The 27,426-nt window shown below is 42.5% G+C and overlaps 1 protein-coding gene across 2 annotated transcripts in view; it reads left to right on the plus strand.

Annotated features, from left to right (window-relative positions):
* The window catches only part of fam189a1 (family with sequence similarity 189 member A1), a 151,940-nt gene that overhangs the window by 13,695 nt on the left and 110,819 nt on the right, over nt 1-27,426 (plus strand). The window lies entirely within an intron of this gene.

Genomic DNA, 27,426 nt, shown 5'->3' on the forward strand with positions numbered 1-27,426 from the left:
CTAATGATTGTCGACATGATGACTTCGGTGTTGCAAAATCCTGTCTCAAAGCTGGATGTACTGCATTTCATCTTCTCATCGGGGCTGTGCTTTTGTCCTATAGGCTGTCCAGCATAGACTCCAATTTGTTCATTATTCTGCTAACAAGATTACAGTCAGCATCAGAGAGAATCAACAAAATTGTGATTTGCCCTCCACTTACAAATTGTCTTTATCGTTACTTCACTTGGATGTTTGAGCTTCACTGTGCAGAATGATTTAAGTGCAGCGTTTGACTCTTCAAGGCTGTTTTCACGTTCATCTTCTGTAGACATCACAACTAGTTTGGAAGCCAACTGACCAGGGCTCGACAAACTTTACTATCAAAAGAGTCATTCTTGGCCAAAAAATGTTTGAAATCTGTCTGAAGCCACAATACATATCTGTGTCTTATAGTGACGGCAACGCAGCCTATTTAATCTACATTAACCATAAACATTCTATTATGTAGCATTCATTAATATGTATTACAACAAAGTAGCTACTCTGCAGTGGGCTATTTATTATTATTTGGTGCTTAAACATTGCAGCATTAGTAGTGAAAGCAAACAGATCTGTCCAAGGACTATGACGTTTTTTATTTTCGTCGAAGCCATTTTCGTTTTTGAATTTGGAATCAATAGCTAACCTCATTTTAACCTTTTTATTCAGTGTATGGGACACACATTTATACAACTGGAAAATGTAGGTCTCACTTTAGGGCTACAACAACAACAATTAAATTGAAATTAAAATGTTAATGCCACGTAATTTATTAATAAACTTAGAGTAGTTTCAGTAGTTTCATCTCACCTCAGCCATTTTTTTTTCAGCAGCAGCAGCAAAATGTATCTAGTGGACTGATACCCCCCCCCCCAACACCTTTAAAGTTCAGGTGTTGAAATTGGTGCTGAAGAAAAAAAATGGTAGCAGAACATCTCTAAATCATGGTCGAGTATTCAGTTTACACAAGTGTGATGTGGACACATGAATTCTCTAGTGCACAAACACTGAGACTGTTCGGTGATGGCGACGTCTTGTGTCCAATTGTTAAACTTGGGGGAATGAATAATAGTGTCACATTCATAAATTCTGGATTTCTTCAATGAGACAGATGGAGATGTAAAAAAATATTTAACGAGTTAATTGAACTTCTTTGTGGAAAAAACATCAGACAGAAATTATAATTCCAAGCAGATTGTTTTCATATATCTTAAAACATGTCTGGAGGGGGTCTTAGACTGATCAAACACATATCTGTGCTTGCACATGTGTGCGCACACTTGGCATCTCTGCCCGCCCACCTCTTTGTATTCACAGACACTTGCATGCACGCACACCCAAATGTGCGCACATAAAACACAAGCAGCCTCCATTATGCATCATTTTGATCTTTGAAGAGTGAAGCTGGTTGATGTGTGATGAAAGATGTTGTTTTGTTTTTCTGAATGTTTTCAGACCTGAACTGACCCTGCAAATACATGCGGGAGGAGACGGAGAGAGAGGGGGGAAGGGTCACGTGTTTGCAGGGTCGTGTGTTTGGGGAAATCGTTTCATGCATTGAATGCATGATATTTGTATGTCACATCACAGATCTCTGTCATAAATCCTCCTTTTCTTCCCTCTGCCTGCGCTTGTTTGTAGTGTGTCTGTGTGTCGGTGTGACCCGCAGCCCGGGACGTGTCTGACAGAATGCTTGATGCTGCATTTCTTTACAAACAGCCTCGACCCGGCCGCCAGCAGGTCTGCCTGCAGACTGTTGAATAGAAAAGGCCAACAAGGTTGATCTGTGCTCGCGGGGATGGGAGGGAAACCAGAGCAGAGACAACAGAAGACAACCAGAGGCGACCGAATGTCTGTCTCGATGTTCAGTTGTGCTTTAGCCGAGGGTGTTGCGTCGAGGAAAACACTCTCAGGTGCTGCGACTGTACAACACCTGTGTTTACAGTTATTCCGCCGGTGTGTTCGTGTGGAATCCGACAGGAAGAAGAAGCTTTAAGAAGCAAATGCGTCTTTTATTTGGACTGAATGGAAAGTTTTAGTTTCCAGTGATGTGACAGGCATCCATTTCCTCCTCCTGGCTTTGACCCGGTGTTTACAGAGTTTTCTTTTAATAAAGAGCTTTTCAGTGGCGTGCCGCAACAGGCCGTCATCAGTGTGGAGGTCTGATACCAGCGCTCGCAGGAGACAGACAGACAGTGCTTTGACTTCTACCCTCTACCTGCTATAGTGTCATAACTTCCTCCTGCTGTAACAAAGCTGACGGTCGTCCCTCCCTGCTGCTTTCTATGGCCGATCAATGGGAGAGCCTGCTGACTGGAGCTTCCCTTTGTTCTATGATTAGCAGCTGTGTTGTGCTGGATGGTGCTTTTATGTGTGTACACATGTGGGAGAGCAGGTCGGGGGCGTGTGTGTGCCTGTGCATGTTTATTTGTGTATCTGGAGCCAAAGTAGATGTAAAAGTTGGCGATATACCTTCGACAGTTGATCAACAAAGTGGTTATTCGTCTGAATCGGAACTCTACAGGCTGCTGATATGCAGCTCTTTAACAGAAAGTGAGGGAAGACGTGAGAGCACATTACAATATTTCTTTTATATTTTTCTTTTATCTTTGTTTATCTCTGGCTCCCACAGAAAGTAGCCGACCACTGCGCTGAGAGCTGTTTTAGGAGGTTAATCAGGCGGTGAGGAAGATAAATCAAGAGCCTAAAGACAAACCTGAGAGGCGTTTTCAGGCTCTTATATAAACACTGTTTACAAGAACTTTTAGTCTGAGCACACAAAAAATAAAAGCAATAAAGAGCCAAAGTGAAACTAGAACTTCTGGGTTCGGCTCCAAAAGGAAGAAAATCACATTGATTTGTAAAAATGACTATAAAGCATTGCAGCCCTACAGAATAACCTTGCTCAATAATATGTGGCTGTGTAGACACGGATGCTGAATGTTTTCAGATGAAATAATATTTGTTTGATATTTCTGTGTTTACAGCCTTTTAACAAAGACAATTTTCCGTCAAGCTGCAAAACCATCGCAGGTTAAACATCCACATTTTAACAGACTTTGAGTGGCTGTCACTGTGAGAATGGACTTGTTCATCTTCCTACATAATTTGAACAATAACTGGACAGAGAGACAAACATTGAGCATAGCGTTAGTTCAGGCAGGACACAATGTCAAGCTCAGCTCACATCTCATCTACATCAGCTGATCTGAAACTGAACTGATGGAGCAGCTGACTGATGGAAGGGAGTCAGCTGATAGATCACATGATTCCTTTCTATGTAACCAAGTGGCAAATCTCATTCAGAGCGCCCTATTTAAACTGCTCTGGCCTGCCTACTGTTGCTGCTTCCTCTGCAAGCCACTTTGCAACCCGCCTAATATTTTCTGAAAAACACAAACGTGTTTTTTGTTTCCCAGTCCTAGCATTAGTAAAGTGCTTTTTAGGACATTTAAAAATATCGAGATATATATCGTGTATCAAGACATAGCCCAAAAATACTGTGATATAATTTTCAGGACATATCGCCCAGCCCTAACCTAAGCTGGATAAACCACTTAGGCCTTAAACACCAGGAACTTGTGTCAGTTTTGCAGGAAGTTTGGTGAAAAAAATAATGAGACATTTCATTGAATCAGTGAAGCTGATGGAGTGGCTAGTTTAAGACTTCATATCTCTGTATCATCTGAAATGCAGTGAGAATACCACAGTACAAGAAAAATACACAGGTTTCCAGGTTGAAATCAGTAACAAGGATAAAATCTGTCTTGCTGACAGTGAGCTGTGAGGGTAAATTCTGTGGGTCGGAGGTCAAACCTTTAACAGCAGTTAATGACATACAAAAGGTCACAAGATCAGCGGAACACACACACACACACACACACACATTGTTCATTGTTCATCGTCTAGCGGTGATCAGATTTGTCACCTGTAATGTAGTCGCCGTTGTCTCCTGGTCGAGTGCAGCAGCATAATCTTAAAGTCATTTTTCACTGATAATGGCCCGAATGAGGCATTTCCTTTCAGTTTCCTGCTCCTCATGTTGTTTCATCAATACAGATGGGACTGGCAACGGGGAGACAGGCCAAATGGTTAATCTCTGGACGTTTTCCAAGGACTTTGTGTGTATATGCACGTCCCCCCATTTGTGTGTATGAGTGTGAGAGACGGAGAAGGAGAGAGAGCAGAGTACAGGACTGATTGATCTGACAGTCTAACACATCTGCCTTTTAGAGGAGCCTCAGTGGGAGTTTAATAAGTGCAAAAACCTCCAGAAAAGACAGGAGGGGGATCTGACTCCTTCTCCCTCTGCAGCTGAGGTTCATCTGTACCAATATTGTCTCTGTGTTAGCGCTCTTTCTTTGCACACCTCTATTGTGGTTTTTCTTGATAATCATTACATAATCAATGGTGATTGCATTACTGTCCTTTGAGATTAAAACATGCATCTGTATCCCTTTATTAGGTGCTATGTTTTGCACCTTTTGGTGTGTATTTTCTCTGCTGTGGTGCACTGCAGTGACATCGCAGTTTTGTAGGAGAGAAAAATCCGATTTCCTCACAGTTCCTTGCTTAAGGGAACAATCCTAATCGCTCATTTATTTTCAGACTGTCCTGGGGCTGGAGTGGATTGTGGGAGTTGCTGTTTTTTCTCTCTTAATTCACAAGTTGGTTTTTCTTTCTTCTTTTACTGTTTGGGTTTTTAGAAATATGCTTTATAAAAGAAAAAGACGAGGAGTAGAAACTAAGGGGGACATTGCTGCTGTTTTTGAGCCAGTGCTGCAGGGGATGATGGGGAATCTGTGGGTGTTTGCTCAGCATGAAGGAGGCCAGCCGCCCCCCGGGCCATCAGCTCCTCCCTCAGGTTGATATTTCAGCGCCCCCCTCTTCCTCCTCACCAGCTCTGAGTGTTTCTTTTGGCATCGCCTCAGTTTGGTTAGCATGCCTCATCCCCCACCCACCCTCTCATAATCGACACTCTTTTTGATCTGACTCGCTGCCTGTTTCTGTCCCTGGAGGTTACATCTCTGTGGGATCCATGTTTCAGCTGTGGCTCCAGGAGAGTGAGCGCCTCTGGGACTGCACTTTCAGGTTTCAGGAGTGTGCACACGTCCGTCAGAGAAATGTGTTTCTTTTAGTTTGTCCCTTTCTCCCTAATAGGCGAAATGTAGGATCCATTTCAGCATAAACATTATACATATCTATACGTGTCTTGTGTGCATGTTAATTAAAGGTTCAGTGTGTAGGATTTAGTGGAATATATTAGCAGAAATGGAATATAATAAGTATGTTTTCTGTAGTGTGTAATCACCTGAGGATAAGAGTCGTGTTTTCATTACCTTAGAATGAGCTGTTTATATCTACATAGGGACATGGTCCTCATCCGTGAAGTCCGCCATGTTGCACCTCCATGTTCCTACAGCAGCCCAGAACAGACAGACCAGACACTGTCTCCAGATAGGGCCATTCGTGTTTTTGTCAGCCCCTTCTCAACGTGCAGCGTAGGGAAAAACACAGATTTTTTTAATGTGAAACTGCTTCATTCAGTGTTTTTCACCCTTTAGAGAGGAAAAGACCTCTGCAGATAATCCAGCGCTCAGTAAACCCCCCCCCCCCCCCCCCCCCAAACAATAAACACAGAAGGAATTCTAACAAGGAGAAGTTTCAGCCGGGCTCAGTCTGCAGTGCTCAAAATCCTACGCACTGCCCCTTTAATGTCTTTTCCAAAAGTGCACACCTGTGAGCAAGTTCTGATTTTCTGTTCCATTATTTCCTCTTGCCGTACTGCCGTGTTTCATCTATATATTTCTGATTTTATTTTGTTGGAAAACACAAAAAGCCACTTCAGCAAAACATTAAACTTTATTAGCTCCTGATTCAGCGCGGGTCTCCATCACTGCCACAGCACTGCAGTGCAAAGCCTAAAAATATGCTCTATATAAGCTTTTTTTGTACTGATCAATACCCCCCAAATGTGCTTAGTAAGGGAGGACCAGAGCCAGACAGCCCTCTGCATGAAAACTGTGTGTGCATATATGTGTGTTTTAGTGCTGAAAAGATAAGCTGATCTACAGAGAACTGATCAGCAACTATTTCAACTATTGTGATGATTTGCTATTTTTCCTCTGTTCTGCATCACTGGAAACTCAGTATCTTGGTTTTCAACTGTTTGTCAGACAAAACATGCAATTTGAAGACTCCACATTGGGCTCTGAAAAATGGTGATGGTTATTTTTTTCACCTTTCTTTGTACTTTAAACTCTTAATTGAGAATTCAATCAGCAGTTTAGCAGTAATCAAAAGTTGTATTTATGTAACTGAGTAGAAAGAGAAGATAAATGTTTTATAATGAGCACAAAACATCCCTGATCAGGTCCTCAGGAAGTGCGCCAGGGTGTGAAGCCAATTTTCATAGTGGCCAAACAGTTAATTACACTATCACATGATGCCCTGCGACCCATTCACTAACATGACTAAAGAGACATTGGTAACTCAGTATATACATTTTTTTTTTTGAGCGTCACAGCCCCCGTAAGATGACTGGTTTCACTGTCGGGATTTCACTTCAGTCTGATAGCATTTCTAAAGTCTAGAAGAGCCACACAATTGAATCATTTTATCCCCATTCAAGTTAGCAGATCGCTAAACTGGAAGTAGTCTGCTGGGTCAGCAGAGGTCTCTTGTATGCTCGCTCTGTGGGTGACACAGTGCAGAAGCAGTGCCGAACATTCAAGTAATTTTATATACAGCAGTTGAGCCATTTTGGCTTCATCCACCACTGTGCACCTTCAATAGAAATAAACAGAGCGCTGCCTCTAACGCTGTATTGAGCACCCTTTTTCCATTGACACTCTTTGGCGTGCTGAGTAAAGTCATGCTGTGCTATGCCATGCCAAGCTGCGCAGGAGATGGACCTTCTCTGGAGTAGGTCCAAAAGCTGAGCCGCCCGCCCTCAAGCAAATAGCGGCAACGTCTCGCTGACCGCAGCCAACCCCGACGACCCCAACTCAAACAAGCGGGTGTGTTGCAAGACTCTACTCACCTTTGTCTACAGGAGACCAGAGAGAAAGGCTTTTCTAAAAGTCTCTGTGTGTTCAGCTCTCAGTACTTTTGTAGCTTCTAACTGGATGTTTGGTTTGGTTGGAGTTTAGTTTCTCTCCTGCGTCCTGTTTTTACTTTAGATATCTGCTTTATTTTACTGTTTCATGTTCACTATCTGCCGTATTAGAAGTTGTATTTCCTTATTTTGGCGCATCACAATAAAAGCTTATACATAACAAATAAATGGGGGACTTTTATTGTGAAGAATCTATAGGAAATGAAAATAAAGGCAAGTCTAACAATACTGTAGGGAGGAAAGTAAAAACAGAAACAGCCTCAGTGAGATGTTGATGAAGAGCTGCAGACAACAGGCTCTTACTGCACCTCTGCAAACAGCTCACCTCCAACAGGTAAACTTCTTTTACCTGCCCTGCTGTGTGATGGAAAAACACATGCAGCAAAAATAACAGGCTTTAGCCATGGATCAGCACTCTGCTTTTAAACGTCATGACTCAAGACAAGCCATCATCAGTTTAAGACACACCTTTAAGTGGGTAGCCCTGCTGCAATGGAAATGCAAATCCCTGCTGTGCTGGGCTGATGGTCCAAACCAAGCCAAGCCAGCCCATGACTGTTGAAAAGGGGTACAGTTCTCTTTACACATCCATGGTGCTGATGTTCAAAGTTTGGAAATTAATCTGTTAAAATGTCAGCTGATAAAGATCTGGCCAAAAAACCCAGATACTGTGACATTGTTTGGCTGCGAACACATGCAGTGTTTCCAATTTCTCCTCTGCGGTGTGACTTTCATAAAGGAAGTTGTGGAGATGAAATCGGACAGTTTTTCAGCTCGCAGGATATTTAGGTGCCATGGAAACAGCCGACAATGAAACTGCGTTTCCAGCAAAGAAAAGGTTTGTGATTCCTTTTCCAATTACTGAAGATAGCGATCACATAACTGAGCATTTTTGGTGCAGCAGAAAATAACAGTCATCGATTATCAGCAACAGAATTAAGACAGACGAGAGCCCAACACACAGAAAATCACTTGTTGCATTTTTGGAGCCAGTCCTCCAAATAATACATCCTTTGATCTAGGATGGAAGTGGAAGTGTCTTTATACGACATTGAATCTAGAGCTGTGAAAAAAGAAGCAGTATTCTTATTTAATATCGACTCTGATTAGGACCTCGTCAAGGTTGGTTACTATGGCAGCCAGAGACAGTTACTATGGCTTGTTACCACTCAGCATCATTTGAGGGAGGTGAGGGACTCAGCCGGGGTGGGGGGAGTGTCTTTCTTTCTGTCGCCTGCTGAAACGAGCTTTAAGGGGAAGAAGAAGCAATTGTAAGAAAGAGAAAGAGCTTGTAGCACATGAGGATCAGCGCGTCGAGAGGCTCGTCATGGGTGAGATGACAGGCAGGCTGCGAGAGGGAGAACAAGAAATATGAAAGCAGAGGAACAACAAAGGCTTCAGAAGAGTGACTTCTATTAGCGGAACGAGGAGGGAGAGTGAAATGTTTTGGTTGAAGTCAATTACAGCTGTGGTTGTGTGGAGTAATGAGTCTGGCCGTGTCTCATGCCTCTGTATCCCTCTCATTAGCGGGCACTGGAGGACAAAAACAGTGTTTTGACAACTGTAGTTTAAACGTGTGTTTGTGTGCAACGGCTCACACAGGCTTCTCCTGCACTTTCCGCAGAACCTGGACGGCAGTTAGGCCGGACAGGATAATAAGTGTGAGGCCATGTCTGTATTCTGCACCATCTTTAGAGCTGCTGTTTGTTTCTATGACTCACTCTGTTTCTCCCAGTTCCCAGTCTTGTATCAGTTTTTTTTTCTGCTCATGTTCCTCCTATTCAGCTTATTCACCATCGTCGTTAGGGAGGGACTTGTTGGTTGCCCCCAGCAACATGATCAGACATTTTGTTAGAAGTGAGACACTGCATATGAAAAAAAAGTCCTTCTAGGAATAACGTTCACATCGGATGTTTCTGCCGTGCATGATTTACATTCAGAGTCACTGTTGAGTGCCAGTGCAGGAAGTAGTGATGCTGCTGTCAATTTAGTGGTGAATAATAAAGGGAATGAGTCGTGTTTTGATGCCTGAGACTGAGGGTTGCGTCCTTTCTCAGACCAGCTATTGAGCGGTTTTTATATATTCAACCAGAACAACAATCCCTGCATTCTGGACTGCATATTTTTTCTGTTTACTATCAGTGCATACTGCAGCTGGCCTAAAAAGTACTATACTTACTGTTGCATGAAGTATGCAGTCAGGTACTTCTTTGTCACACAATTGCGCCTTGAACTTTGACCTTCTTGCTCATACAGTGCGTAGTGTGAAAAGAAAAGAAAAAGCGTACGGTGTGGAACACAAAAGATCTTAACGTCATCACCTTGGAAATACAACAAAAGGCATTCACAGAGATCTCCAGAGACGAAGATCAACTCAGACAACTACTTTGCATTGTACGCACACATTGTAGAGTCTAACATGCAGTATTATATTCATGACAGTAACACTTCCCTGTCATTGATATTTTCGTAGTTATGTATTGCGTATTTTGTTCACTTAAACAATCCCTATCATTATTATCTCTTCAACTGGTCACTTGAATGTGCAGTCATGCATCACTGTCCTCTGTCAGCTGTCAATGAGCTGTCATCTGTCTGCGGCTCAGTCGATGTGACGGATCGTCCGCTGTGCAGAGGATTGTGGGTCAGAATAGCCAGAAAAGCATGCTGGCTTGCACACCAACCAGATGCAATAGAACATCCCGGTATTTTTTGGCACACTGCATTTGACATACTTTGTACTGGAGCTTATGGAATCTTGTTTTAGCATACTAAATACTTGGGTAGTATGGGTATTCAAATCTCTCTCTAACCCAAGGTGGCCCTGAGAGCTCAACACCCTGCAACTTAAGAGACAGCATCTTCACTGAATTAACAACCTGTGAGCAGCATTTTTAAAAACTGCTGCAAAGTGAGAGAACACAACCAAATATAGAAACTCTCTGCAAACACAGAAACACTTCAAGAATAGAACTGGAACGAATCACCTGTGCCGTGCAAAGTTTAGGAATTAATTTCTGTTCTGTGTGACTTGCAGCATTTCTGCATTTTGTTGTGTTTTCTGTTGCCAAATTGAGGAAGGTGGTTTCTTTATTTGCATGTATTTTCCAAGTTGCGGTGCGTTGAGCTCTTAGGGCCACTGTAAGAAAGTTAACTCAGGTATTCTTACACGAGTAGGGTAAAAGAAACGTGGAGGCCATCTAAAGTTGAATGGATCTTATTCATGTAATAACACATCACTCAAATCTAAAATGCAAATTAAGTCATCTCCCGCTTTGTGTCTGGCTGTACTGGAAAAGTTAACTTGCATTTTTCATTTGTTCAAGAAAACTTGATGAGCAACACACACGATACAGGACGTTTTATATTATTTCAATAAAACAAAAAATGTGTGTCCGATATTGTTAATGGCTGATAAGAATTAAATCACTTTACACGGAGGCCATGAAATCGTGTTGAGCTTCCAAAGCGGAACATGACAGAACAAGTTTGAGAGCTACTGCCTTAGCTGCACTGAAGTTGTCATTAGCAGATAATGCTGGAATAATGAGATAAAAACACTCTGTGGTTTTTGCAGAATGGTCCAACATTAACGTTGTGCTGGGCGAGTGGGTGGATCCGCACACATGAAAGGAGACCTCAGAGCGTATTTGATGAGTCTGTATATGTGGGGATGATGCAGCCCGCGTCTTTGAACAGCTGGAGTCATAAAACAACAGAGAACCTGTGGGCTTCAAACATGGCAGGGCAGCGGGCCTTTGAAACATGACAAGTGAGGATCTGATCAAAATGTCACACTGTCAGAAAAGGCAGAGTTGAACCTTTGAGTATGAAAGCATGTTGCTGCCACAGAAGCAATACCATACTGCTCCTGCAAATGCACCAAGAAACAATGGTATAATAATTAGGCATCAGTGGGAAAATTAGCATGTGGCTTTTTTTTCTTTTTGCATTGTCATCTTTGGCTCAGAGTTTGAAGTGATCACTTCTGTCTGCACTGCAGTCCTTGTTGCTGCAAACTCCCACCACTCTTGTCTTGGGGAGGGTGCCGACAGAAGCAGACAGAGCAGACAGGCCAGCCAGAACAAGTCGCTGGTGCTGCAACACGGACTTCACCAGCGAACAAGAGTAATTGTGTTTGATGAGGCTGGAAGCTCCACTGCTGGGGATTGAACCCTGGTCTCTGCAGTGTTGCACCACCCAGGCCCATCAATCAGCGAGCTAACTTTTAGTATCTGTACTCTTTTTGTTCAGGCTGAGCTGCTTCAAATTTCCACCTTTCTGAAGGTGGATGAAAATGTACATCCTGTATGTGTGGGCCCACTGAAAATCTGTTATGTTGCGTTTGTGTAAAATGTACTTCTCAGTTCAACATTATAGATGTATGAGTTTCACTATTGCCAGCATGAGGTGGAGGGGATGGTGGATGGCGTGTCACCTAGGCAAGACGCCTGCCAAGATGCAGACCACTTTTCGAAACCAGTTACTTTTAGTGGCACACTGTGGCATTTCCCAGTTCAATCAGGTGAAACTCGTTCTGAGAGAAAAGAATTTAATCTTGAGAATTTACTTACTCGTGCACATAAGTATGGACCCCATCATGATGTCATATTTCAGGAGGGTGGTAAAGACGCAGTAGATTAGGGAAACCCCCCCTATGGAGTAGATGGTGATGAGAGGAGATGAAGATGGAGCTGAGGATCTGGATATGAAGAGGAGTGGCCTTTGATGAGCTTGTCCTGGGCTCTGGATGCTCTGGATAAGGTGACTGGGGGTGAATAGGGCGGAGGTGGGTGCAGTGATTCCGCCTAAAATGACAGCTGACTGGAGCAGAGAGAAGAACAGATTTAGGGTCCATGTCATTGATCCGACAGTCCATTGGTTCGACATCCCATTAGTCCGACTGTCCGCGGTGCTGAACAGCTCGCGGTGGGCATATGGTGCGCCGCGACCGGCTCTGGGTCAGCTGGGAAAGGCTTGAGGCGAAGCAGGCTCACGGCTTATGTGTTTGTCACTTTCTTTTTCATTTTAACCCACACCATGATCTTTTCCTGACCCTAACCAAGTGGTTTTTGTGCCTAAACCTAACCAGACCTTAACCACAGGACATCATGATGATTTTGGAACTTCGGAACAATGAGTTTAATATGGTCGGAACAATGGGCTGTCGAACCAATGGGCAGTTCCCACAGATTTAAAGCTTGGCAGCAGCAGCGTGAAAGGCTGAAGGAGATCGTGGCAAAGTTTGACTGGCAGGAAAGGGAACACCCATAGTCAGCTGGTGGGTGGAAGTGGTGGGAGTGGGATAGAAAGAGAATTGCAAATGGATATAGCGTAAAGAAAGTCTTCCTGATTGAACTTACGCTGAGCTTTATTAGTGTTTGAGCCACCAAACCTGGATGTTTTTAGTGGCACATGGTGACAGCTCCGAGCAGAGTTTATGCCACTGAGCCTGGGTGTTTTTCAACAACTCATCCCTGCTATTCCAGCAGCTTTTGTGTCACCAAATGTGGGTGTTTTTAGCCAAAACATGTGTTCCTGACCACAACCAAGTGATTTTTATGCCTAAAACTAACCAAACCTTCACCACAGCTGTATTGAGAAATGTAAAGTTTCAATATATCCGCTACAAAATAATGTACAAATGTAACACATGCAGTAGGGCTGGGTTAAAATAATCGATTTATGGGATTCAAATCAATCTTCATTTGAATGACCCGATATTGATTCATAAAATCAAAGATTGATCTTTTAATATACACTTTTCCCCACAGATTTATGAAACTTTAACCCCATTAATCTCGCCAGTAGTAAACGGGTTCTGGCGCTAAAGTGTTAATTACTGTAGTATTGAAAAGCTCCAACGTTCCTGGCTCTTTGATCTTGAACCGTTAGCTTACTGTTTTTTTATATTTTGGTGTCATTTATTATCACGCTGCAGAGGCCTCTCCTCCTGCTGTCTGTGCATTGGGGCTGTTGAGCCACTTTTACACACACACCAACACACAAACACAGAGCAGAGCTGTAACGTTTAGTTATAAAATATTCTGTTTTAGTCCAGTTCTTAATTATTTTTTAAGTAATTCCTTGGAAATTTTATAGTATTAGTTCTCTGAGAATTAATTTCACATTCTAGCAAAAAGTTGGTATTGTAATTATTACACCCCAAATTGAATCGAATCAAATGGGAAATCGAATCGAATTGGGTCCTTGTGAATCGAAATCTAATCAATTCAGGGAATCAGTGGGGATACCCAGCCCCAGTATGTGGGGGGATTTGCTTTCCTGTAGTATTGGCAGGATGGGAACAACAAGAAAACATCCGATTATTTCAACGTAGAAGTGTTCACATTGTTCCAAGATGGTTACCAGCGCTGCTACATAATAGTCACACCCTTTCTATAGCCTTAATTAGTTACATCTGCTGTGTTATGTTCTTATAGCAGTTCAAAAACAAGAGACACCACATACAAACTGCACCGCTCCTTTTGAATTAGATAAATTGATTGTAATTGTGTTCTTATTGGATTTTATTTAGATGTAACTGCCAGTGACGGTGGTTTGTTGACACTTGATGTGAATGTGGTTGCTTATAATTGTGGTCTGAACAAGATGACGCAAGCAAATTGTCGCTGTCCGATGAAAAACACGTATCTCCACTTTTGATGATTTTGATTTTCTACAGTGCATGGAGTGTCCATAATATTCCCTAGCAACCGTTAGCGTTGCATATCCAAATGACCAATGGAAAGATGTGTATTACATCTTCTATTCAACACATATCTCCATTGGGTGTCAGAAGTGTCCATCAAAGCGCGTAGAAAGTCAAAATCGTCAAAAGTGGAGATAGGTGTTTTTCATCGGACAGCGACGAAATGCAGCATAAGAGCTTAGAGTTTATATATCTCACCTTCCCCTGCTCCTGTTGCAGAGAACAGGAGGATGAGCTAAAGTGTGTTTAATTAGGGCTCTGTCTGTCTGTCTGTACAGCCCTGCAGTGTTCCTGCTTCCTCCAATAGGACAAATTACACAACAAAACTTGCAGCAGGAGCAATTGTGTGTATGTGTGTGTGTGTGTCTGCTCTGGAGCTGTGTTTGGTCCCACCAGATAAATACCACAGATCTTATTGTCACTGCATTGTGTGTTTAAACATCTTGTCTGCGTCTCATGGCTGTTTGGCAGATGGATACGGATTTAGTGTGTTTACAGATGTTTGTGCCAGCCATGTCAATTCTCCCTTTTTCCTCTCTTGGATCATAAAAGTTATACAGTTTATTTTTTTATAAGAAGGAGAAAAAGATGGCGAGTAACACTGATGGACAGGCTGAGCTGACCCAGAGGACATGACCGGCCTGCAGCCTTTGCCCAAACAGTTTATATCACTTATCTTTTTTTCCTGCTTAGTCAGAAGAGACATATCGCAAAAACTTTGAGTACATCCTTGCATATCCTGCACTGGTTTTTACATTTGCAGATGAAATTAGGAGCAAAAATAAAACCGTGTCTCACTCCTGGCAACATCCTGTTGATGCTCTGCTCCTTTGCAACACATCGGGGCCACATGCATCGTAAATATTCCTCATTAAAGGTGCAGATGATTTTTATTTGGAGGGGAGCAAATGTGTGTTAATGTGTGAGATGAACAGTGTAAGACGTGTTGACAGGACTCCCATTATTAGCAGCCTCCCCTCGCAGTGTGTGTCCGACTCTTACGCTCCCTGCTGTGTCACTGTCCAAGGTTAGCTGATATTTGTATCCACACAGAAAAACACAGCAGTTAAAAATAAATAAATCCCAATAGCTTTTTGTTTCTCTCAAGCAACATTTTTGAAGTTTGCTCTCCAGTGAGCTCCTTCTACGCAGCTTCAGTCTGAGGAGTGTAAATGAAGAGCGGCAGGTCTCAAACACGACTGCTCAATGCATCGATTCTCTTCATGTGGCATTGACTTGTGTTTCATCCAAGGCTGTGCTTTGGTTTCAGAAGAACTACCCTCTCCTCAGTTTTAACTGAGTTTAGCGGAGAGAAGGCGCTCCCACATGATTTCAGTCTGTGGTGTTTGTGTTAGGGAATAAAAAAAAAAATCAAGGTGAAGAATTTTTGAGTAGTGCATACTCAAAATGACTGTGAGGTTAAATGTGATTAACACTGGTGGTTCCCTCACAGGCAGGCAGAGGCTGGAAAATCTGTATTTCTTTTAAGATATTTTTTGGGCATTTTTAAGCCTTTAATTGATAGGACAGACAAGCGTGAAGGGGGAGAGAGAGAGAGAGAGAGAGAGGGAGTGACATGCAGCAAAGGGCCACAGGCTGGAGTCGAACCCGGGCCGCTGCGGCAACAACCTCGTACCTGGGGCGCCTGCTCTACCACTAAGCCACCGACGCCCCAAAAATCTGTATTTCTAAGAAACAAAGAAAAGAGGAGATTAATTTATGTTTTTATTTTAAAGGTTTGTAAAGTCAAGAGATATCTTCATCTGTTTGACTAAAGAAAGCAAATGTGTATTAAAAATGACATCTTTAAACCTTCTTCATCACAAAATATAAACTATTAAGGTAAAGCAATACTTTGACACTGAAACTTTCTATTAGAGCGTTAGATGAAACGAGTGATCCCACAGCCATATTTGTCCGTTCAATATGAAGCTTCAGTGGCTGGTTAGCTGAAATAGAAGAAATAGCTACTCTAGCTCTGTTGGGGCAATAAAAATAGCCCACTAACCGTGGTAAAAACGTGAATTATGTCACATAAAGTATCAGCCTTTTCATCCCTAGTGTGTAGTGGCGATAGCTGCAGGTGGTTCTGCTAATGCTAACCTTACATTAGCACACTTTTCACTAGGGCTGCCCCTGACTAAGAATATTCCTAATCGACCAATAGTCTTCATTTAGGGCCATTAGTCGACTAGTCGCCTGCATATTTATGATATTAATGTAATTATTAAATGATATATTTTGGGTGGGCCAACACAATGGTTTGAGTTGAAGGTGTGAGAAAGAATAGTATCAGTAACATTGTTAACACTGTGCTACATTACAGAGAAATACAAAACCGTCCTAATGAACCTTCATTAGTATAGGCCTATATTTTATCTACAAGTGCACGTCACACACTGAGCGAGCCGCCTGTTAATGACACTGTTGGCAAAGCAGTAATGATTGTGCTAAGTGGCTAATGGGCATGTAGCTACTTCCATGTTTCAGATGATACGTCATGTTTGTAGTCGACCAATGAAGATGAGTTTACATATCACCTTGGGTTCGTCCTTCACCTTCTCAAAATGATCCCACACTTTGGATTTCCTGCCCGACATGTTATTAACTAGCCTGTGGAATAACCTCAGGTACCAGCCCTGGAAATTAGAGGCCGTACACATGCTGCGTCTTTAACTTTCTTCTTCCAGGTGCTGTTCATAAGTGTGTAGGCCTATCGTCTATGGGTCAGATGTAAAGCTCTGGGTAGCCCTGCACTAACATGATCAACTTTTCCGTATTTATCAGACTGATTATTTACAGAGGAAGGGAAAGATATCTGTCGGCTGTGATTGGTTTGTAACGTGACTCTTTATTGTTTGACTGCTGAGCATGGCCACTTCCTGTGTCTGTCTTATAAAATTAAATTCCCACATGGTCCAGTCATATAGGTTTTGATTTATTTTGAAAAGGTGCAGCTCCTAATAAAGTTTTGCGTTGTTTTCTTTTTTCCTGTGACTAAGCAGGTGAGAGCAGGAACAGGTGAGCATCACATAGTTCCCCCAGTACCACTTGGGTAATGCAGTTAATTTGAGGTCCATGAATCTCCCAAAGAACCTGATACGGAGAAGGCAGAAATAAAAAGTACCGGCAGCTGGTGAGAAGTGCCAGAGTGCAAGAAAAAGTGCTGGTGAGCAGGCTACCAGCCCACTTGGACCACTGCCTACCAGCACCTCATCACATTTGTTTAATCAGTACAAGAACCAAAGTGAAAAACTTTATAAAGTCAATATTTTTATGGGCGTTCTGTGCCAGACTATTTCTTGGAGGGGAGCAGTAAATTCCTGGAGTCTGTGCTGCAAGAAATAGTTTGCTACATAGCCCGACATATCTGAAATTGCTGTCATGTTGAATCTTAAATGTGAAGAGGCTCAAGCCCTCATGTGAGCATTTATTGAAGCACCATGTGCGGCAGAAATACAGACGTAACAGCAAATCTTCTTCGGCATCTTCGGTGTTTTACAGCAGTTGGCATCCTTCAAATTGCATTACTGCTTCTGTCTGGTTTCATCAGACCACTGCCATCCTAACCTTCTACAGTATTCTGATAAGTCCTGTTGCATTCCAAAACCTAACCTTCTCACCTCCACTGTGTCAAGCACATCCTTAGTCCTGGCCTCCCTTCGTCCTACCCTCTTTAGTCCTGCCATCATCACCCATCTTTCTTCCTTGTATTTCCTGCAAGTACACTACATGTGCTTGTTGGTGGATTTTCTTTGTCTCCAACAGAACCGGGCTAGCTGTTTCCCCCAGTTTCCAGTCCTTGTGCTAAGCTCAGCGAACCAGCTGTGGACTGTAACTCCAAACTGAAAAGACAAGTTTAAGTTCAGTATCAGTCTTCTCATCCAACTCTCTGCCAGAAAGTGAATAAACACATTTCCCAAAACTATTCCTTAAGGCTCACACGCTGCACACATTTGAGTTTGTCGGCTTATCTGAATTTCACAGATGGTTTGAAGTTTTTCTGCAGAGTGACGGCCGTGCTGACATCAGACAAGGTCACACCCACCGCTGTGGTGGGGGTGTTCACCATTTGGATTACAGGGATAATCCTTTTATTATTTGACAATACGGTACCTGAATCTTGTCTGACCTCTACAGTGATGTGATGTGATTGTGTATCCAGGGTGCAGTGCAGAATTTATGTGTGCGTGTGCGTGTGCTTCACACAGAGATGATGTTTTTTGCTGTTTCTCCGTATTTGAGTTATTGCCTAAACTAAGACACGGCCATATGATCTTTGCCTGTGATTTGATCAATAGACAAAATTACCACAGCCTCCCAAAAGGCCAATATTGTTGTGTGGTAATGGAAATGCACTGCCACATGAGAAATGCTTTCTCCCAAAGTAATCCACATTGATTTGTGGGGCCACTTTGATAAATTGAGGGGGGTTTTAGGTTTCGTGTTGGTCCACTGCACATCATTTAGTTTGCTCTGTGTTGTGTGAGTGGGTGTTTGAATTGATGCCTATGGATCAGTCTACAATACTAACACCCTCTGAAGCCCTGTGGAAAATTACCCAAATCAAAAATATTGAACATTTTTCAGTTTTTGTATTCTAAAACTTTTGACCACCAAAAAAAAAAAAAAGAGAGAGGACGTCTTCACTTAGAGGATACTTGACTGTTAACCAATTATTTTCATATGTTAGTGATTACTGTGTGGGTGAAAGCCCTATTAATATTTATGAAAGTGTGGGGGTTCATTTTTGCATTCACTTGACAGTTAGCAACATGGCATTCATAATTCAAAACAGCAGGAGTACAAAAAAATGTCTTCTTTGTACTTTGTACAGTGATTCAGTCGGAGCTCCTTTACGTGGGATATATTTTATCATCAGCGTAGCTGCAGCCAACTGCTTTTTGTTTCCATTAGCAGGGAGGTGTTGGAGAGATTAAAATACTCTTGATTTCAGAGTATGTGTGCAAGTCAGCTGACATTTACCGTATGCATTCAGTAACGCTTTATTCAGGTGTTTTGCAGACAACATTGTGGTGGGACAAGAATTAATTGGGGCAGAAATGCCCTTGAAAGTTAATCACACAGCCGTGAAATTAAAAATGAGGGGGCCAAACAAAGCACAACTGCACAGAGCCAGCAGTAAAGCACAATGCTGACTCCACACAAAACACAGCACTGCATCAACACGACAAACAAAACAACTAATCTACTAAATGTACTAAAACCTTCAGAGGTGGAAGGTGGCCAGTCTGGGACAGAGAGAGGGGAAAAACAAAATCATCCTTTTACGTCAGGAGTAGCTGTAAATAGTCAGTGCTGTCTCCTAGAAATTACGTTTATATACAACTGATTTCAAACAGCAAATACGTTTTGAGGGAAATGTAAATTATTCATTCATTCATCATCTGTAACCGCGTATCCTGTTTGGGGTCGTGGAGGGGCTGGAGCCTATCCCTGCTGACATTGGGCGAAAGGCAGGGTACACCCTGGACAGGTCACCAGACTATCACAAGGCTGACACATAGAGACAGACAACCATTCACGCTCACATTCACACCTACGGACAATTTAGAGTCACCAATTAATCTGCATGTCTTTGGACTGTGGGAGTGAAGCTGGAGTACCCAGAGAATACCCATGCTGACACAGGGAGAACATGCAGACTCCGCCCAAAAGGGCTCCCCCACCTCAGGGTTCGAACCAGGAACCACCATGCGTGCCACCAAACGTAATGCCATTTTTTCAATTATTACAATGAGAAAACAAATTAATCAACATATCTGGCAAGTTGCAAAAAAAATGTTGATACTGAACATATCAACCAAATGTTCACTGACAAGTTCTTTCAGTTGTTTTCTGCCAGGATAGGCAATCTTACAATACAGTATCCACTCCTAGTGACTACAGCATTATTTTTTAATTACCTTTTATATTAACATTGAACTGAAACCATAATCTTTCCCAACTTTAACCAAAGTGCTTTTGTTGCCTTAACCTATGACAGGAGTCTTGACACAAACTTGAAATTCTGGTGTCGAGGTCCTGCACTTTGTACATCCGCCATCTTCTGCCGATGTGGTAGATAACTGTGGCGTTCCCCTACCTGATCGAAACGTTGTCTCAACATAATTCAGGCAGAGATTATGTTGCCACAGCCACGTACTTAAGAAAGTAGTTTAGTAAAATGGTGGCACAGTGGTGTAGTGGTTAGTATTGTCGCCTCATAGCAAGAGGGTTCCTGGTATGAACCCAGGGTGGGGGAGCCCTTCTGTGCAGAGTTTGCATGTTCTCCCCGTGTCAGCGTGGGTTTTCTCTGGCTACTCCAGCTTCCTCCCACAGTCCAAAGACATGCAGGTTAACTGGTGACTCTAAATTGTCCATAGGTGTGAATGTGAGTGTGAATGGTTGTCTGTCTCTATGTGTCAGCCCTGTGATAGTCTGGCGATCAGGGTCCAGGGTGTACCCTGCCTCTCACCCAATGTCACCTGAGATAGGCTCCAGCCCCCCCGCGACCCTAACAGGACAAGCAGCTACAGAAAATGAATGAATTTCAAGGGGACAGTGTTGAAACCACTGACTGTATATAATAATGGACATAGCCACTGATGTGATGTCACTGATTGGTTTGTGGACTCCCATTTTGGAGCATTTCAGCTGACGCCATTTTGTTTTGGTTTTTTCAAAGCCAGAATTGACCATATTTGTGGGGGAGCGAGGGGTGGATCTGACTCATAGGTTGTAGCGACGCCTCGCTGACAGCCTGTCACTCAAGCAGCCCACCCTTAATTATGCAGAACTTTAAGCCATAACAAAATGTAAGCGAGTGAGTCACTCCTGAACAGCTGTCATGAATGTTTGAATTGGCTATAGAGACCAAAATTGTTTTTGTATCAGGCTATAAACATGTTTCTTCCTACTGTAAAGTCAGGCATTTTAACATGGGGGTCTATGGGGATTGACACGTTTTTGGAACCAGCCTTTTGACGCTTCATTTTTCAGCTCCGGAGGTTGCAGCTTGGTTAAAATACAGTAGAAAACGAAAATAATGACACTTAAGATTACAACCTGCAAATGAAAGCGTACATACATTATATTTAGTACAGAATACTTAACATTACGTACAAAGGAAAAAGTATAATCAGTAAGGAAAGCGGGAAAAAAACTTAACAGCTTGCACTCTACACTGCTGTACGCTGTCATTACAGTAAAAGGAGACCATTTTATTTTTTATTTCACAGCCCTCATACCCAGGACTTGTAATGAATAACTGGAGGAATATTTTTTATTCAAGCATCCCCTGTACTTACATATCATACCCAGTAAGTATTTCATTGATACTCTATATACAGAATAATTACACTTCAGTTTAAAGGCCATAACTTGAAGTTTTACTAGTGAAACAAATGTCAGTAGTACAAACGGAGAGTTTGCCAAAATGCTTTTTTATTTCCTACATCTCTATAAAAACTGCCCCTGAGAAGAAACCATAAATCACATTGCTTGGCGAAGGATTTTTGCCCTCAGGGCGTTCTCAAAGCAATATGATGTAGCAGATGTTTTAAGGAATGTATTTCTTTGTAAAACTGGGACCTTAGCAGGAAGGTAAAACATAAATGATAAATTTATTCTCAGAGGACACTTGACGCAAACACACTCACACCTAAACATCCCAGTAGATTAAACATAGAAATAATTAAGAGGCAGTGAGGTTTCACTCTGGCTTCAGCTGCACTCTTTGTTTCATTTGTAAGCTTTCTTTAGAGGTGTGTGTAACCCTGCATAATCACATATGAAGTATAATTAGGGTTCCTGTGTGATAATTGCACTTGGCCACACTGGTAATCATCAGTGAGTTGGGAGTCGGCGTGGCTCGTATGTTTTGCTTGCCTTGATGAAATGATAAATGTGCTGCGTGGACAACTGCGGTCACATGATGCTGAGTGTGTTCATTAGCGTGATGCATGCTTTTCTTGGGCGTTGTTGCGCAATTACCCTGTTAGTGAGCTGGGGAAACATTTCACATCCCCCTCAGTCAGAGCTGGGCAGCAAATCTGTGCTAACGTTTAGATTAAAGTCTGTTTGTGTCGACAAGAGTGAACATTTGTTGGATTTTTCTTGGAAAGAGTGCAGGGCTAGCTCAGAATAACTGCATGACTCTGTACAGTGTGTCTGTGTTTTATGAGCAAACTAAATTGGGTTCAATTAGATGACAGAAATTCCACATTAAGATCTGGAGCCTAAAGATCATCACAGTTTATGGTTTGGCATTTCCCACTTCAGGGCAAAACCAGAAACCAAACCCAACATCCTTCCTGACTTTACAGTAACAGAGTTAAATCACATTATGAGTCCTGGGTTGATCTCGCCACTGTAAATATTCTGTATATAGGCAGTGTGCTCCATGATGGTGGTTCTTTGTTCTCCAGTTGTCTGTTATCAATTTGAAAGTTGTTGCCGTTGGACTGTCTTCTCAAAGATGATGTTATAAAGGATTTTCTTTACTGATATGGTTGATGTGGCATTTTTCCTTTGGATATAATTTAATTAATTTTATTTTATTTTTTTAAATTTTATATACTTTATTAATCCCCCTGAGGGGAAATTCAGTGTTTTCACTCTTGCTGTCAATTACACACAGGTCCGAAAGACACACACATGCACAAACAGGACCTATACATGCACAAAGTGAGGAGATGTCAGGGTGAGGGGGCTGCCCTTGGTCAGGCACCCCGAGCGGTTAGGGGGTTTGGTGCCTTGCTCAGGGGCACCGTGGCAGTGCCCAGGAGGTGAACTGGCACCTCTCCAGCTGCCAGTCCGCACTCCATATTTGGTCCGGACGGGGACTCGAATAGGCGACCCTCCGGTTCCCAACCCAGGTCCCTATGGACTGAGCTACTGCCGCCCCCTAATATTTGTAGGTTGTCTGTACCAAAGAGTAGTGTAGAAGTCAAGAGCACTCACTCTGTAGCAAAAACTGGGGACCAAAACGTCCACAGATGTACACTGCACAGCACACTGACTAGCAAAAAAATGGCCCAACAATCTGTGTGTTTTTCAGAACATTTGAAGTCATAAAAACTGTAAAAAATAAAATAAATATATTGAGTTGCCTGAGCCAACAATGAGGCAAACATGGTTAACACTAAGAGCTACTGTGGCTGTGCAAGTCAATGACATCATTTTTATCTTTAGAGATGACAAAAAAAGATGATTATTAATAGTAACTATGTTTACATGCACACTAATATTCCACCATTATCCAGAATATGACAGTCATGCAAGCCATATATTCCATTTGGATATTCTGAATAAGGCTTTTTTCCCCCAGGTTTAGCATCTTTTTTATATAAGACGTGGGATATAAGATTCTGGTTTTAAGACCATTTTTTGGACATTTATACAGCACATTCAAAATTTGCATCTCAGTTGGGGTTTTTATCACAGTTTGCGACATACAACCTCTTGCATGTTTACGTTCAGGTCTGTGTGTTGTCATGGATGCACTGTACACAAACCAAACCAAAGCCCACATTTCTGATCAGAAGGAGAAACACACTTACTTTACTTGGATAAAGACTTGGATAACAGCAGGTTGTTGGATATGTGCAAATATCAGAATGCTGAACTAAACAAGGAGATGGTTGAAGGAGTCACAGAGGGAGGCTGTGTTCGCATGGTCTAACAAAGAAGCAAAGTGGCACAAGCAGCTCCAGCCATTCCACTTCACCACATTTTGATATGATAGATGACATGTTTGGGCACCTTAATCAGAGAATGCATGGCTGCATGTAAACAGGTGTATTTGTGTTATATAGCTGAAATACAAGGGAAGTTTATGTAGACTGTGTAGCAGACTGACGTAGGGAGGCTACATGGTGCCAACAAGTGCATTTTTAGGCTTGAGGCTTCACTTCTGCTTACTGAGAAACATAGTAATTTAAAAAATATTTCAGTTTTTGTATAGTGTGTACATGCAAAGATCCTCCTCGCACCATGCACCAATGTGCACCATAAAAACATTTTTTAAAAAAATTATTTCTGCCATTTCCATTCAGGTATTGTTAAATATGCAAATTTAACAGCCAGCAACCGTTGCACAGACATGTGGCTTAACAACAGAGACTAAGTGAAACAGTGAGTACAACATGGAGACTAGTTTGAGAGGTTTCTATAGATGTTTTCATGCTGTGACTGACATGAATTCAAGCTGACCACAGCTGGGATGTCGCCCATGAGGGAGGACACTATAAAGTTTTTACATCCAGCTTTCATGCCTACAGGGGGTGAGCGTTTGATACTCAAAATATAGCGGGGCTTTAAGTCTCTCGCTTTATTCCTGGTACAGTAAAGTCCTTGTGGGTGCCGCCGCCTGTCTCTTCCACTCTCTTCAAACCTTGTGTAAGGTTGTATCATGAACTGCTCTCACCCCAGGCCACAGCGGCCAGCTGATATGTAAGTGAGAACATTACCCAGTGGCAGGCTCGCATGGGGAGACAAGACTTCAGAGGAAATATTTAAACAACCGTGAAATCTCTGTTTTATAAAGCAGGAAAATAGAACAGCAGCAGGCTCAGATGTTTTAGACGCAGAGTTACTAGGTAGATAGATAGTGACACCTAGAATAAGCTTACCACTTAGCCCTTACTCCTCTGTTTTGTGCCTTTTACGTTCAGGGTTAGTTTGTCCTGATTCTTGTTGGGGTAGGAGGGTTGAGCAAAGAGTTAGGGCTACAGTGTTATGTGAAAATCATTGGCAAGATGGTCGCACAAGCAACAAAAGAAAGCACAAGTGTATTTTGTTTGTTAATCGAGTTTTAAAATTACAACAACCATTGTATTATCTTAGTTTGATGTAATTTAGTCAATATGTTAATTCATTCTTCTAACCGCTTCATCCTCTTGAGGGTCGCGGGGGGGCTGGAGCCTATCCCAGCTGACATCGGGTGAGAGGCAGGGTACACCCTGGACAGGTCGCCAGACTATCGCAGGGCTGACACATAGAGACAAACAACCATTCACGCCTACGGACAATTTAGAGTTATCAATTAACCTAGTCCCCAATCTGCATGTCTTTGGACTGTGGGAGGAAGCCGGAGTGCCCAGAGAGAACCCACGCTGACACGGGGAGAACATGCAAACTCCGCACAGAAGGGATCGAACCGGCAACCCTCTTGCTGTGACGCGAGAGTGCTAACCACCACACCACCGTACCGCCCAATATGTTAATGTCTCTGTGAATGTTGAATTCGCCCTGTTTGATGGCAAATGCCGCCCGAAATTTAACTTAAAGGGAAATTTCAGTTTATTTCAACCTGTCTCCTATCGTCCTAAATTTGTTTCAAGTGACTAGTGACATAGAAATAATAGTTAGCATGTTAGCCATTAGCCTAGATACAGCCGTAGCGTCAGACCTGTTAAAACGTAAGTGAACGGGCATCCCTTCAAGTGCAAAGTTAGTCCCCTAAACAAGCTTTTTTTCCACAAAGACCGCCTCATATCGTTAGGATAAATGTCAGAGAACATATAGAAAACGACATGTAAACATGTTGTCTTACCTTACCGGTGTGCTGCCATGTTTGTTTACCATCTAGCTCTGCTTTCCAAAGCGCAGCCGAAATATCGCAAGAACAAGCAGCGATCTCATACCGTGCCTTAGCACAACAGCTGGAAGGCAGAACCGGACAGTAACCTGAAAAGTTCATTCATTTATATTATGAGAGAGAGAGAGAGAGAGAGAGAGAGAGAGAGAGAGAGAGAGGTGGTGTGCCTGTTGCAGCATTATTTTCAAGGTGTGGATGTGACCGAGTACGAGACACCTCCACCTGGAGTAACGTTAGTATCCAGCTGGGCTTTATCTAGAGCTCGCGAGATATATTTCGGCTGCACTTTGGAAAGCAGAGCTAAATGGTAAACAAACATGGCAGCACACCGGTAAGGTAAGACAACACGTTTACATGTTGTTTTCTATATGTTCTCTGACATTTATCCTAACGATATGAGGCGGTCTTTGTGGAAAAAATGCTTGTTTAGGGGACTAACTTTGCACTTGAAGATTGCCCGTTCACTTACGTTTTAACAGGTCTGACTCCCGGCTGTATCTAGGCTAACAGCTAACATGCTAACTATTATTTCTATGTCACTAGTCACTTGAAACAAATTTAGGACGATAGGAGACGGGTTGAAATAAACCGAAATTTCTCTTTAATTCATCATAAATCATTTTCCCACTCTTCTAATATCATTGCAAACTTGCAAGGTGGAAGCAGGGATTGTTAACGCTAACCTACAGAGCCCCGCTAGTGGCCTGGTAGTGAAGCAGTGTTATTTTTTTATTTGATCGATTGATGGCGTGAAGTTAAGATGTGAACAGATCGTGAGTGTTCTGACTATAGACCGTATATAAAGATAGATGCCACGTCCCTTCTTCCTCTTATTATATAAAATGAAGCCAAAATATCCCACATACGGCCGCTGCCATCTTGCTCTGTTGACGTCGTTTGGAGCCAGAGCCAGAGAGTAGCGATCTCCATGGTACAGAGCTCCCACTCACACACCCAATCAACCAATCATCTGCAGCACTATTGATCATGAGCACACCAATTGGCACACACAGCTGTCAGTCATGACATCACACCCCCTTTTAATAGCATCAAATAACTAATTAAAACAAAACTTATCAGAAAACCAACACTTGAACACACACTAGCGTGATAAAAAAAAATACCTAAAACAACAGAAACCATCGTTGGAAAAAATGTATTTGACGTGTTCTTTGAGTTTTTAATTTGGCCCACGTCCCATTTCCTATCATTGAGGGAGCGGGGTTTATGACATGTACTGCAGCCAGCCACCAGGGAGCAATCGAGATATTTTGGCTTCACTTTTAGGGAGGTCTTTGCTCCTTACAACCACAAAAGGATGCTTGTTGCTGATGCCAGAGAAATCACCACAGTAGAAGACAGCATTTTGCAATGTCCAGCAACACTCGTTGCGTCTGTTTAGGTAAACACCAGCACTGATTACTACTGATTACATATCAGATGGATCGCCCATTTCAAAGGGGAAGATTTCAACCAATACCCTTGTAGCTCTTCCAGGGGCAAAGGGGCGCTCCAAAACAAGAGGTGGGGGTAGAAATTAGAAATGGGATTGGATCTTACTTAAGCTGATTTTCCTTTAATGAAGTGTAACCATCACGCCACACATGTGTACTCATAAAGGCCTGATTAACTGATTAAAGCACAGCCACAGTGGCAGTAAAGTCTGTAGCTTTAATCATGGTTATACAAACCAACAGACGCCAGCTGCCTCTGTTCAGTCCAGTCATCCCTATTTAAATGTGTTTATTCTGTTGTGGGAATATTGTGCCCAGAACTAAAGGCATCCGAAGTCCTTTAAGTGTCACCCAAATTAATTTCTATCTCAAATTATGGCCGGTGACACTCAGACAAGAAAACCTGGTTCAGCGAGCTTCAGACAAGTCATGTAAAGCTCATCTCGGTGTTTCAGGGAGATCTGTCATCATCATTAGACGGCACTGAAAGAAGCCCGTGGCCGTAATCATTCGAGAGGCC

This window comes from Epinephelus fuscoguttatus, linkage group LG2, assembly GCF_011397635.1.
Source record: "Epinephelus fuscoguttatus linkage group LG2, E.fuscoguttatus.final_Chr_v1".
Classification (NCBI taxonomy): Eukaryota; Metazoa; Chordata; class Actinopteri; order Perciformes; family Serranidae; genus Epinephelus; species Epinephelus fuscoguttatus.